The 14,273-nt window shown below is 49.1% G+C and overlaps 1 long non-coding RNA gene across 1 annotated transcript in view; it reads right to left on the reverse strand.

The window, feature by feature from the left end:
* The window catches only part of LOC309836589, a 134,182-nt gene that overhangs the window by 95,585 nt on the left and 24,324 nt on the right, over positions 1-14,273 (reverse strand). The window contains exon 2 of the long non-coding RNA XR_014298172.1: positions 13,082-13,162. This is a non-coding gene — a long non-coding RNA (uncharacterized lncRNA). The remainder of the gene's footprint in view (positions 1-13,081; positions 13,163-14,273) is intronic.

The raw sequence follows: 14,273 nt of genomic DNA on the forward strand, positions 1-14,273 counted from the left end.
AAGAACATGTCTTGGTGGGGATCCAGGCAGCCTCAGTCAGTCCCCGTATTGTCACAAAGCAAAGGAAGACCTTCAGGAAATATTATAAAGCACCAAACCAAGCGGGGTCCCTGGTAAGCCCGGGGCCTGACTGGGGAGAACAGGATGGCACGCCCTGAAAGCTCCCTAAGAACCCCAAACCCAAGGGGGCTTGTTGCCATCTGCGACGGCACTTCATCATGCACGGACTTCCCTAAAGGACGGTTAATGCCTTTCCAGCTGCCAGCCTGGGTTCTCAGCAGTGCTCCCCACCGCCAACAGCAGGCAACATCTAGTTATCTCATGTGTCCCTGGACTTACACTTTTGCCACAAAAAAAGATCTTCTCCAATACAGATGCAAATGCAATTTTGACAAGGGAAGACAAGTTAGGAGGGATTTCAAGTTGCCAATCAACGCACATATCTGTTCAGGTCCCTGATGTGGTCGCTCTACTGGCTGTAAGGTTTTCTCACCTTCTCTTCATACAAAAGAAATTAAGCTCAGATTTATAAACAAAGTCCCTGATTACGGCTGCACTGTGTTCACACTTGATATTCATATTTTGAGGGTTTTCTAATACTATTTGGCCAGAGGCTATTCAGAAACTCCTTCGCTGAAGAAGCCATGAGCCTCCCCTTGGTTCTGACCTCAGTGATGCTGCAGGACCAGAGGGCTGAAATAGAAAACCTCAACTAAACAGAAGTGAACCACCCAAGAACCTCAAGTTGCTGGGATCGATTTCTATTTCTGTATTTGAATCTGCTGAGAATGGGCTTAACTAATTCAATATACTCCTTCAACGAAGGCTTACTGAGGTCCCGCCAAGCCCTCTCCTGGGCGCTGAGGATGAAGCAGTGAAGCAGAGGAAACATTCTTGCCTGCAGAGACTCTGCATCTTAGTGAGAGGAGGACAGAGGTGACACACAGAGCGAATACATCAAGATTCAGGGCCTCCTTGTTTCCCCAATTCTCCATCTCTCCTCGCCCCATGGCAGGAGACACAAAACTGTGGCTCAACGCTTCAGCTCCACTCAAGGTCCTGGGAGTCACCACAGGCTCAGTCAGACCCTGAGAAAGCATTACTTCTGCACCCAAAGGGCCTGGTGTGCAGGCAGCCCAACTTCTGCCTTGTTCTGACATGGTAGGGACCAGCAGCAGGGCTCTGGCTCAGTAAAGGAATCTGGGAGTAAAACTGAGACACATGCCATAGCCTGGGCCCCCAGACCAGGCCAGAGCACCGTCAGCAGGCCCTCACAGAAACAGGTTCATGAGAGAACACAGGGAGCTTGGTTTCAGACATGCCGTATTTGAGGTACAACCAGACACGAAGGTTGAGGTGTCCAGTGGGCTTTGAGACCTCCCAGGTCTACAGGTAAGGACCTGGCATGGAGATGGGGGTGGCAGGGGGAAACTCCAACATGGAGGTCTTTCTCGAAACCCAGATAAGACATCAACAAAGGATATACTACAGAGAAGGAGAAGAAGAGATCCCAATATGTTGAGAGGAAACTGGCTTTTAGGCGAGTGAAGGAGGGCGAGAGGAGAGAGAGCTTAGATGTGGGGCACAGCCCAAGGGATTCCTGAATGCCACCGAAGGTAAAGCTCTGGGGAAAAGAGAGAAAGTGAAGAGCACCAGCTCAGGGGTGCTGAAATGGAGCCATTGGGTTTGGCAACTTGGACCTTTCCAAAGCCTTTCAAGAGAGGTTCCAATAGAGGGAGGGCAGTCATCTTAGAAAGGGAAGAGGGGACACAGTATCAGAAGGCCAAGGAAGCAAGTGTGCAACTCAGCTCAGTAAGTCTGGGGTAAAAAGAAGATGGGGGGAAGGCTCTGGAGGAGGTGGGATGAGAAAGAGCTTACATGAGCTCTCAGGCTGGGACCTTGAACAAGCTAAAGAGGGAAGATCTGCTGGGAGGAAGATCCCACAAAAGGCAGGAGTTGCCTGGAGGAAGAACACAGATGCTTTCAGCTGTGAGTAATGAAGTGTCTCACAAAAGGGGCTTCAACAATAGAACCTTCTTTTTCACACCAAAAATGTACAGAGTGTCAGTCCCATCCTTTAGGAAGCTATGGAAGTGCTAGAACAGGAAGTACTTTTCCTGCAATCGTGATCCAAGTGACATCAAATGGACACAGTTGGCATGGGAACCAGAAAGCTTGAGGGACTCAATTTTCAAAATTCATTGCACAACCGTATCTGCATTTTGTGTGGGTGTGGATGGTAACTGTGATGCTTAGGCCAGTGCAAGGACAAAAACATATTTCCTAATGAGTTTCCTAATACTTTCTTCACTGGATAATCAGTACTTTTGTTTTTGGACATCAAACGTATTTTCATGAATCATTTCCCATCCGAATGTGACCTACAAATGTGGCTCAGTGGTCGCTTTGCTGTTGAGGGGGTCCGTGTTCTGTACGCAGGGCCATCAGCAGAACTAACGCATCGAGGTCCCATGTATATTCCCACTCTCTTCCTCCCCAGGCAGCCCCAGCCTCCTGCTAGAGACCTGATTCCAATAACTGGGGCCAACGGCACTTTGCTTGAAGTGATGAATCACACTCATTAAGTCAGGGCTGGTCACCGTCAGGTGACTATTTATTTTGCCCTGTGCCTATTGACTGAAGATTTCATTGATTATTAATTTCAGCTAAAACAGGCCTCAAGCATCAGTTCTGGCTTATCCCATCAACACTTAGGGATGGAATAGGAACCAATGGGTGGACGGCATGGGGTGGGGGAGGAGTTTCTAACAGCCAAATGACCCCAGAATGGGACCAGTGATCTTGCGAGGAAATGATTTCTCCTTCCTGGGTTGGTTGGAACATCTGAAAGTTTTCCCAGTTTCTCCTAATACCCTTAGGGCCAAGGCAATGTGAGGACATGGAAAGGATGCTGGGCTCTCGTGTAAAGCTTTTATTCCTATGTGGCATCTCCATCACTGACAACCTTAGTCTACCTGATCCCAGTGGACTTGGCCGCCCAGGATGTGACATTCAAACCCCATCATTCCCCTGAGTCCACACCTAAGAGCTGGGGGACCCAGAGCCCTGACTCTCCCAGAAATGGCCCTGCCAACCATTTCTCACTGCCCCTACCCATCTGAGAGCCACTGTCTAGGCACTAGACCACGGAGCCACTGCTTTTATACCTCTCCAGGTGATTCTCATGAATATACAATTTCAAGCCACTTGTTCTCAGGGCAAATGACAAACTCTATGATAACACGGTGGTTGGTCCTTGATGACCTGGAACCTGCCCAGGTGGTTAGTCTCATCTCTTAATGCTTTGCTGTCTTCAATTTCCAGCAGCACTAAATGCTTACAATTCCCTGTGTGAACCTTATGTGTGGAGCGTGGAGAGATCTGAGACAAAGCAGACTCCAGGACTTGCTTTCATGTGAATCCTTAGTGTATTAGGACAAGGGGAAGCCCAACAGGACTCAGTCTGGCTTTCTGGGTCTTCTCTGCCCAGTTAACAGAATTTTGTCACCCTGTGGCCTTTTGCTCCCTTTCCTTGTGTTTGTGCCATGCATACACCTTACTTGGACCTTTGTGGGTGGCTATGGCTGTGAGCCGTGCATAACTGTTCTTCAGGTCTCTAATCATAAACCACTTAACAGAACCCCAGTGCCACCATTATTTCTATTATTTCTGTGTCTGCCTCTCACAGGAATCTGAGAGCTATTCAAGGGTGGCCCATGGTTTTCAGCACGGAATCTGGCATATAGGAGGTACTCAAAGAATTGCTTATTCATATAAAATTAATATACGAGGAGTGTAACTTCCCAGAGGCTGTGCGGGACGGAGGCATGACAAAAGGAGACATTTTTTCAGTTTCTATGACAAATCTGAGGAGTAGGGGTTTGACACTCAGAATTCATAATATTCTCTCCAGTTCGCCTCCTTCCTCTCCAGAAGAGATTGGACTCAAACCCATACTTGCACATTCTAGGCCACCCTCACGGCTATAACCACGACAACTGTATTATATTTGCAATGTTAAGACCTTGTGCAACTTTCCAAACTTCATCAAAGAAGAGCTCTAGAAGTATCTATTGACTGATGGGCCACCCAACTGCACGAGGGAGACTGTTTCCCAAGAGTGGGCCCAGGCTCCAGTGAGTCATTCTGTCCACATAACATGAGCCATCTCCTTCTGGGTCACCACCATCACCCTATTCCACAGTTCAGCATTCCTTTTGAGCATCACTGCAATAAGATGTCACTGGTACCATCAACCAGGTCTTGAACGAATTCTGTTGGGGGACTTTTACTCTAGATCCAATCTTGTGCAAGCCTGACCCCCTTCTCCCATCACTCCCAGACCCGCCCCTTCACACTCAACCTCACCCACTCCAGGCTCTTCCCAAACCAGATGAGAACACACTATACAAGGGGACAGTCACGGGTCAGGTTGCCCAGGAAGCAAATGCTGAGCTATTGAGCAAGCTGGATGTTTATTAAGATGAACTTCAGACCAAAACGTGGGGAAGGGAAGGGAACAGAAGTAGGGAGCAGAGGGAGACATTCAGCAAACCCAGTGACAGATTTTGCTGACCCCACGGGAAGCTGTGGAGTTAGGACTGACCCTTCGGCACTGCTCCAAGCTGAGCTCAAATATATATATATATTTATACTCCCATGGCAACTATTCAATATTAGATTGGGCACCCCAAGAAGGGGCAAGATCTCAGGTGTGTGTTTCTGCAAAGGGAGGCTGACAGATAGCAAGGCTGTCTGCCAACAGTCCTCTGGCAGCTGGGACAGTAAGTCCTCATTGAAGGGGGGACCTCAGAAGCTCATCACGGCATGTACCCCAGAAGAGTAAAGAGTTTAGTCTATCTCCTCCAAACGCAGGGAACCAGCACACCCTTCAAACTCAAGTCACTCACTCAGAGCAACCAACATAGGAGCTGGCTGCATACTGTGGACCCCAGAAGGGACCCTGCCTTCCTCCCAACAGTCCCCTCCTAACCCCACCATGGGGCGCTTGGCCTCCATTTTCCTGTCCAGCCTGTCTAGTTCTCTCCTGAATCCTTATCTGCTTCTAAGGGGCCACAGTCGCTGGTCAGTCTCTTCCCAGTCACTCAGGGCATCCATCCTGTTTCCGTTCTGCCGTAAGTGGATGACGCACAGACAGCCACGCCACTGCACCTCTCTGCCGCCGACTTCCATCCGCTCCCTACCTTTAACTTGTCTACAGTGTTGACCCTTGTCAGATACCAAGGCCTGCTTGGTCCCACACAGAGCTCACTCCATCATCACACTGACAAGGAGCCCTGGGACGGCAGCACAGCCAGGCTCCCAGTCACCCCTTCTGGCCACATCCCGTTGCCCACCTAGCAGGAGCCCATTTCAGATAACAGCACACCCTCATGATGGATGTGGCTAAAGGTGAGATTACAAGAGATTTTGAGGGGGCTTTCAGTGACAGGCCTGCAAAGTTGAGGATGAATTACATTTATAATACTACCCAGGCCCAAGGACATTAATTAGTAACTGAAAGAAACAGGGAAAGGTGCAGAACCACAAAACTATCAGCAACTGTCACTCCTTAACCACTTAGTGACCCACTCATCCGTCCCATCAGTAAGCGCAGGCTGACACCCACTTCGGGCCAGTCTCATACTGGGTTCCGGGGACGTGAAACTCAAGAGGCCTGGATGGCAACTCCTGTGTGCTCTTTCCCCCGTGTTTCCACTTTATCTCGTAAAGGCCACATTTCCATCCACTTTTCCCATGCACGGAAATGCCTTAGAGGGAACTCTGGTCCTCTCTCTGCCTTCTTACTCCCCGATTCCTGTGGAAGGAGGAATGTCTAACCCAACTGGTCAATTTAGATTCAATCGCCCTCTGCCATCCGGGCTCTGACACACACATTCTCCTCCTCCTTCCTGCCTCGCTATTCTGAAACCAGCAGGGCAGGACCCCTCTCAGAAGACGAACCCACCACTCTCCCTCTCTCCCCCTTCTCTACTCCCCTACTGATTTCTATGCTTGAGGCAAGCAGGCCTGCAGTCCTATTTCACAAGGTTAGGAATCTGGAGTCTACAGGTCATGCTACTTTTCTCATAGTTTGCTCACGTCTGCAGATCCTGAAGTTTAAACACATAATATAATGTAACAAGTAGGAGATACCACTTGGTCCCAAGTGTAAGCCACAAGCTCCTACACAGTTCGCTGGAATCTCTAGGTTTGATGGTTACTGAGTGCTTTGCAGCATTACCAAAGTAGGTAAAGGGATCCCCATTCAATAATCAGTTCTCTGTGTATATATTCATTAATGGTCAAACTTTGAATGGGAAGAAGAATGCAGTGCTTCTTTTGCTCCAAGTCCCTAAGAAGACATAGTTTCTACTGTCCTGAAGTTTACAGTCTAATGGTCAAAAAAACCCAAAAAAGACTATAAAAATACAGCAAAAATATACCTAACCCAGCCTGAGGGAGCCATCGGTATAGGTTTTTTGGAAGCAATGAATGCAGAAAAGAGACTTACGTGATGAATAAGGTAAATGAAGGGCACGGAGAAAGAGGGGATGTAGTCCAGACAGAGGAGCTGCATTATCAAGCGTTCAGGGTTCAGTATGGTGTGATGTGAGGGAAGAGACATAGGTGGTCGAGGCTGGCGTGTGAGAGCTTGCATCCCGTCAGATTAAGCTCCTGCGACACTTGCACTTGCAGGGGGTAAGGAGGAAGTTCGTGGTTTATCCTCTGATTCGTATCTAAATCCCTGAGGATACACCTGGAGCGTTAAGCTCTTATTGTTCACCCACGAGGTATTCACCTATAGTCTTGTTTGGCTCTCACATCTTGGAAAGCAGACCAGACCTGAGCTGCCTTCAATGTTCTGAGTGAGATGTAAACGCCAGTCAAACCAGGCCAATGCACTTCATGTACTGGAATGGTTTTGAGCTTCCCAGCAGGTAGAGGCTGCAGGAGAAGCCTTAGGTGAAGAATAACCGTTTACAGCCAGGCCTCTATCACCTTCCATTTTGCCTACCCTCCACCCTGTCTGACTGGTCTACTTGCTTCTGTCTGATTCTCTTCAATTTAGCCGTCAAACCAGCCACACTACAAATCATACCACGCCAGCATATAATGCTTCAGTAGTTCCCCAATGCTGTCAGGACAAAGTCCAGTTTCTTTATTATGATGTCACAGGTTGCATTCTTCCAGACGTAGACCCTGAGACAACAGTTAACATATAGAAGTGTATTAGGGGACTTCCCTGGTGGCTCAGTGGATAAGAATCCGCCTGCCAATGCAGCGGACACAGGTTCGAGCCCTGGTCCAGGAAGATCCCACATGCTGGGGAGCAACTAAGCCCGTGCACCACAGCTACTGAGCCTGCGCTCTACAGCCCGAGAGCCACAACTACTGAGCCCAAATGCAACAACTACTGAAGCCCACGCACCTAGAGCCCATGCTCTACAACAAGAGAAGCCACAACAACGAGGAGCCCGCACACCGCAACAAAGAGTAGCCCCCGCTCGCCACAACTAGAGAAAGCCTGTGTGCAGCAATGAATATCCAATGCAGCCAAAAATAAATAAATAAATAGAAGTGTATTAGGGAGTGCCCTTGGGATCAATCCATGTGGAAGGGAAGTGGGGGAAGGAAGAAGAATTGAAGAGAAGCTGAGAAGGTATGATGCAGTCCTAACAAAGGCCTCAGTCAACTCCAAGGGAAGCTCCAAAGCCAGATGACCTTTCAAGAGTTGAACCAAGTTGGGCAAAGGGACCAAGCCTTAATACGCACATGGCAACAAGTCTTGGATACAGACCACCCGGAGAAAGGGGGCATGACCTGGAACAAGGTAGCTTGATCCAAGGCAAATTCCTGAAAGAAGCTGGTAGCTGGGGGCTGTCTGCCAGTAGTATTCCCAGCACTTGGAGGAAGAAGGCCATCAGACCCGAAAGAAGATCTGCGTGATACATCACAGCAACTAGCTCTTGGCATCCAATGACTCTTATGATTTTTATGACCTGCTATATTAGTTCTCGGGCTGCCATAACTAAGCACCACAGACTGGGTATCTGAGAAAATGGAAATGTATTTTTTTCTAGCTCTGTACGGCTAGAAGTCTGAGATCAAGCTGTGAGAAGGGTTGACCTCTCTTCTTGGTTTATAGGTGATCAACTTTCCCCTGTGTCTTCACATGGTCTTCCACGTGTCTGTGTCCTAATTTCCTTTATAAGGACAACCGTCACATTGAATTAGGGCCTGCCTTAATGACCTCATCTTATCTGCACTACCTCTTTGAAGACTGTATCTCCAAATACAGTAACATTCTGAGGTCCCAACAGTTAGGACTTCGACACACAAATTTGGAGGAAGCACAGTTCGGCCTTTAACACCTGCTTACCTCTTATCATTCTCCACTATCAACTGTTCTCCAAACGTCTCTGGTCAAATCACATCAAAAAACTGATTCTTTTTCTTCCGCTGAATTTTATTTGCTTACTTTTAAACAAGTTAAATCTCTAAGGGATGCAACCCCACATGGATTCTGTGGCCAACAGCCTTAGCAGGAAGCTTGCTTCAGAATTTGGCCCAAACCAGGCTACTGTTCCATGGAAGTGGGTTATCTTTCCCTGGATGACTCTGGTTTTGTTTGGTTTGTCTCCAGATGTCACTATTTTGTTTTCCCTAGATAAAATTTGCGTTCGCGTCAGGCATAAACACTTTCAGTTTTAAGAAGAGCTGTGTGCTCCCTCCGATTTGCAAGACCTTGCTTACTGCCAGCAAAAATGCTTGGACCACAGCCTTCCAGACATAATTGGTGTTTTCGAAGTCATGATCCCAGCAGGCCTCCACAGGGTCCAACATGGCAAAAAGAGAGCTCCTGGCTGGTTCTGGAAGATGCTGTGCTGGTCTACGCCTCTAGGCTCTGTCCATGCTCTGACCTCTGCCAGAAACGCTCTCCCCACTTTGCCCAGAGAACATCTTCATCCAACCTATGTCTCCTTCAAGAGTCAGCTGATGTGCCCACTCCTCTCTGAAGCCTTCATCGCAGTGTCTTGTCTCCTCATGTCCTTTTCTCTCACACTCCATGATGATAGACAGTTGCCTCAGAATCTCTAGTATGTACCAGGCATCAGTAAACGTGTGTTGTTTGCGTGGGTGGTTCATGGTTGGTGCCAGGGATTCTATCCTGGCCGTGGCCCGTATTTTCTCACCAGCTTTGACCTCAGTGTGGACGTCTTTTACATATTTGAATGCTTTCACTCTGGGCAAAGGCAAAGTGGATCTGGGCACCATACTTCCTAGTCTCTATTTGTGGTAGGCAAAATACTGACTCTTCCAAAAATGTCCTAAGCCCTGGAATAGGTAAATAGGTTACACAGCACAGGGAAATTAAGGCTGCAGTTGGAACTGAGATTGCTAGTAAACTGACCTTAAAATAGAGATATTATCTTGGATTATCCAGAAGGGCCCAACGCAATCCCAAAGGCTCTTAAAAGTAAGAGTGGCGCAGAAGGGAGCGTCAGGCAGAGAGATGGTGGAAGAACGGTCAGAGAGATGCAACGCTGCTGGCTTTGAAGATAGAAAAGGGGTACAGTGAGCCGAGTAATACAGGCAACCTCTAGCAGCCGGAAAAGGCAAGGAAGTGGATTCTCCCCTAGAGCCTCTGTAGAGGATGCGGCCCTGCTGACACTGCGATTTTAGCCCAAGGAGACGATGTCAAGACTTCTGACAGGATGGTAAGATAGTACATTTGTGCTGTGTTCAGTCCCTAAGCTTGTAGTAAGTTGTTTCAGCAATCAAAAACTTATACACCATCCTAAACAGACCTCTTCTCATCACTGGCCTCGTGCCCCAGTCCTACTTCACACGTGCCAGAGAGGGACAGCTTGCATTACCAACATTTGGGGAGGTTCCCAATTCAAGGACCTGGGCCTCTGAAGACCCATGAGGAGCCATAATAGTAAAGCATTTGGTGAGTTTCACTGAAGGGACGTTCTGTGCAGACATTATGACAGGACGTATGTGATTACACAGGATCAAATATGCTCCGGCTTGTTCAGTCTATAGGATAGAAGAGGTATGCAGGTAGCGGCCAAACGAAGGTTACTAAGAGGGGCAGTTGCTCCTAACGGGGATCTGTTGGGACACAGTTACTAGAATCTCACTGTCTTCTAAAGCAACTCACTTTGAGAATTTTCCAACGGGCTAAGAGTTGGTACAATGAATTACCTAAAGGGGCGTGATGCTCCTGTCTGGACTATTTAGGACCAATCTCTGCAGAAAGTGGGGCTGGCACTGAGTAATATTTGGAAGGTAGGTCATTCTTGTAGGAGAAACGGCATGGAACGGCTCGGTGCTGGCGGTGCTCTGCCAGAGGTGCGCCTCAGAGGTGCTAGTCTTACAAAAATGAAAACGCAAGTTGACGGTAAATCTTGAAGAGGATGCAGTACAGAAACACCGGAACACAGATCGTGAGCGGGAGAAAACCGGGGGACAAGTGTCGACGAGTGAGGGCACGATCCAGACCCTGGGGGACCGATGGGGCGATAGGGAGCCACGACAGATTCTCGAGGAGAGGAGGATGCAGTGAGGATAGAGGGTCCAGGCTGAAGGTGCTGCTGTGGGCGGCAGAGACAAGGGAGAAGGGGAACCTTGGTAATTACCAGCTTCCACTCTGAAGCCCCATCACTGACTCTTCCTACCATTCCCAGTGCCTCAAATCTGACAGTTCGGGCGTTGTGTTTTTAGTTAACATTGACAAGATTGGGAACTTCATCCACTTAATTTCCATTAAAGTCTTTGAGGATGATGCACTGACTTTTTAAACAAAACTAAAAAGAAAAGAAAAAACAGCCTGTAAATAGATTCTCAAAACTTCCCTCTCATCCGCAGCTCACCTAACCAGAACAACTAAGTCCTGCATTAAAGGTAAATAACGCGCGTGTAAATATTCAGCCTTTTTTCCTCCTCTATTAGGTGCCTGAGAGACCAATGATATTTTAACAAATAAGCTGTGACATTCTCGTAGCCTGACATCAAAATGCAGGTATGGGCCTATAAATTGAAGGATAATCATAAATAAAACAGTAATATCTACAGAGCTCTTTGCACCGTTCCTGGCGTCTTCACACTCATCTGTGTGGTTGGACTTCACAAGCACTGTGTGGAGTTGGCCTAACAGAGACTTAGAGAGCTTGAAAGCCAGGCATCAACCCCAGGCAGCATCACTCAAAACCTTTGCTCTTTACCCAGAACCACAGTGCTTCTTCTGTTTGAACAAATGTCACGCCATGTGCGAGAAGAAACAAGACGTGCAGCCCGATGATACAACATCCAAGCTCCAACGGCCGGCAAGGCCAAGACAGAATACTGACTTCCCGCAGAGCCAAAGTGGGCACGGGCCCCCTTGGAGCCCGTGACCTTGTTCCGGGTCTAGAAATGCTGAAGTGGGAGCTGCCGGCAGAGAAAAGGCTTGGATCATCTGGAAAATGCATCTGGTGTGAAGAACGCAATTGCAGTCTCCTGAGCTGTAAGGCGTCACGGACTATTTCACACCTAGTTCAATCCCCGCATCAAGGATTATTGTGCAAACGCCGGACAAGCAGATCCCACCACATCCCCTGACCAGGCCTGTTCCAGACCAGCAGAACTAGGGGTAGGAGGGGGGCAGAGCTTTGCTGCTAGGAGTTAAAGCGGTGAGCTCTGAAATGAGCTCTTAACAGCTCTCTTTCTGCTCCATCCAAAATGCCATCTTTCAGCTGCGTTAATTGGACTGACGGGCACCCATGGCTGCAATGACCTTTGCCATCAGCGTCCACGTGGCGCCCACCATGCAGGCACAAAAAATGCAACCCTGCAGGCCACTGCAGTGCAACCAGCACACCAGTTCTTCTGGGGAAATGGCATTTCCCTGTCAGTTAAAAAACGTATGGGATCTAGGAGACAAGAAATCAACAGGTTTGGATGCATAGCCAGGCACAGTGCCGAGCTTTTATCGATATTTTCTCCGTGCTTTCTTGTGAACAGTGAGCCAAGTTGTTACAAAAGCCCAGGGCAAAGAAAAGGAAACTGAGGGTCCACGAGTGTAAGCGACTCCCCCGTGGCCACAGAGCGCCCCATCATTCACAGGTTAAAAACAGCTCATTTGTGACATCCAAAGTACGCCATGATGCGGCCCCTGTCCACAAGGATAGCACAACTAGGATTAAACCCAGGCCCACCTTTTTCCAAAACCCATGTTCCATGTGTCTTTTGATCCAAAGACTATGCCAAATAAACAAGTGAATACAGATCTTTCTACCGCCCCACGCTGTGCTCTTAAATGATGGGTCAGACAGAGAGGAAAAAGGCTTTCAACCAGAACGACGGAAAAAAAGAACCAACTGAGATAATCGGACAAAGCTGATGAACGACCAGAGTGTTCTCCACGTCATTCGCCTGGATCCAGACCGCGCCAGGAGGACTATCCCAAAGAAAGTGACCACGCGATGTGAAATGCACCTGGGGCACCCACCGACACCTCTTGGAAAATGTGGCCCCAGGGAGACTGTACATCTTGGCCTGATGGGGGAGTGTGGTAAAGAGCACAGAAGCCCCCCACTCCCCCAGATCGACGCACGCCCTGCTCAGCTGTGCTTCTGCTGTGGGAGATACTCCCCTCTGTGATAGCAGCAGTGCACGTCAGGGCTGCTCCCTCCCCTGCTCCAGTTTGAACCACTGATGGCTGTGACTTGAACCCTGTGCCGGGGCTGGCCTCCAGTTAGTTACAGACACAGAGCCTCGGCACCAGGAAGCTGAGTGCCCCCCGCAAGGCTGAGTAATGCACCCAACGGGACGCTTATCAGCCCTTTGAAGCCCAGAGCTGACTTGGCCAGTATGGGTGGTGGTGGAGCTGGTGGGGCAGAGTGACGCTTCAGCTGTCATCTGGGACCAGGTCAACGTTTCACAGAAGACTCAGTCCCTGTTTTATCATCTTCCCCCCACCCCAACCAGCCATAATCCTGGGGGCCAGCATCACGCACGTGCACAGAGCTGACTCAGCCATCTGCCATCAGGGTGTTATGCACAGCGGCTGAGAGCGGAAAACATCACCTACCTTCACAGCCCAGCCTCCGGCAATGACCTGTTGCGGCTCCTGGATCAAGCCGCTTCTTCCCTCTGTGCCTCAGCGTCTCCTCTGTAAAATAGGGATTGTTATGAGATTTCATGAGAAAATCCCCCCAAAGCATTTATGCTGTGTCTAACATGCCAGTGACCATTTTTACCTCCACACAGCTGCCACACCCAGGATCCTAAGGTCACTCACAAGCTTTCTGGCTCTGAAATCTTAAAATCTGACATCTGACCACAGCCTGTGCCTTTTCAGCTCCCTCAATCACCTGCCATCTTCTGTCTGGCCTTATCACGATGCCCAGTCCCTCGAGTGGCTCACCTTGAGCACCTCAACCTCCCCGCTTAACCCTTCCCTTCATTCCATTCTTCTTTTTAAATTTATTTATTTTATTTTTGGCTGCACTTGGTCTTTGTTGCTGCACCCGGGCTTTTCTCTAGTTGAGGCGAGCGGGGTCTACTCTTTGCTGCGGTGCGCGGGCTTCTCATTGCGGTGGCTTCTCTTGTTGCGGAGTGCCGGCTCTAGAGCACCGGCTCAGCAGTTGTGGCGCACAGGCTTAGTTGCTCCGCGGCATGTGGGATCTTCCCGGACCGGGGCTCGAACCCGTGTCCCCTGCACTGGCAGGTGGATTCTCAACCACTGCGCCACCAGGGAAGCTCTCTTCATTCCATTCTTACGATCCATCACGCCAACCATCCTCTGGGTTCTTGCTCCTCAGTGCCTCTGTTACATGCCCCAGAAGAACCCAACCATGGGTCAAACCAAACATCTGCCCCTGGTGCTGCCCCGCTGGGCCCCTCCTCACCCTGGAGGTCATGACCCAGCCACGCCCTATCCTGGTCCCCATCCCAGCTGTGGCATCAACACACCTTGGTTCCCAGGCCAACTCCCTCCATCACTCTAAGGAGAGGTGCTCCACTATTCTCAAGTCCCACAGCACAGCACCTGGCTTCCTACTTCCAAATGGTAATAGAGGGATTAGGTATAAACTCCCTCAATGTTTTGTTTCACTGCCCACAAATTTATTTATTTATTTATTTAGAGTCAATTTTGTTTATTTATTTTTGGCTGCGTTGGGTCTTCATTGCTGTGCACGGGCTTTCTCTAGTTGCGGTGAGTGGGGGCTTCTCTTCATTGCAGCGTGCGGGGCTTCTCAGTGCGGTAGCTTCTCTTGTTG

Source organism: Grampus griseus (assembly GCF_964374135.1).
Source record: "Grampus griseus genome assembly, chromosome: 19".
NCBI lineage: Eukaryota > Metazoa > Chordata > Mammalia > Artiodactyla > Delphinidae > Grampus > Grampus griseus.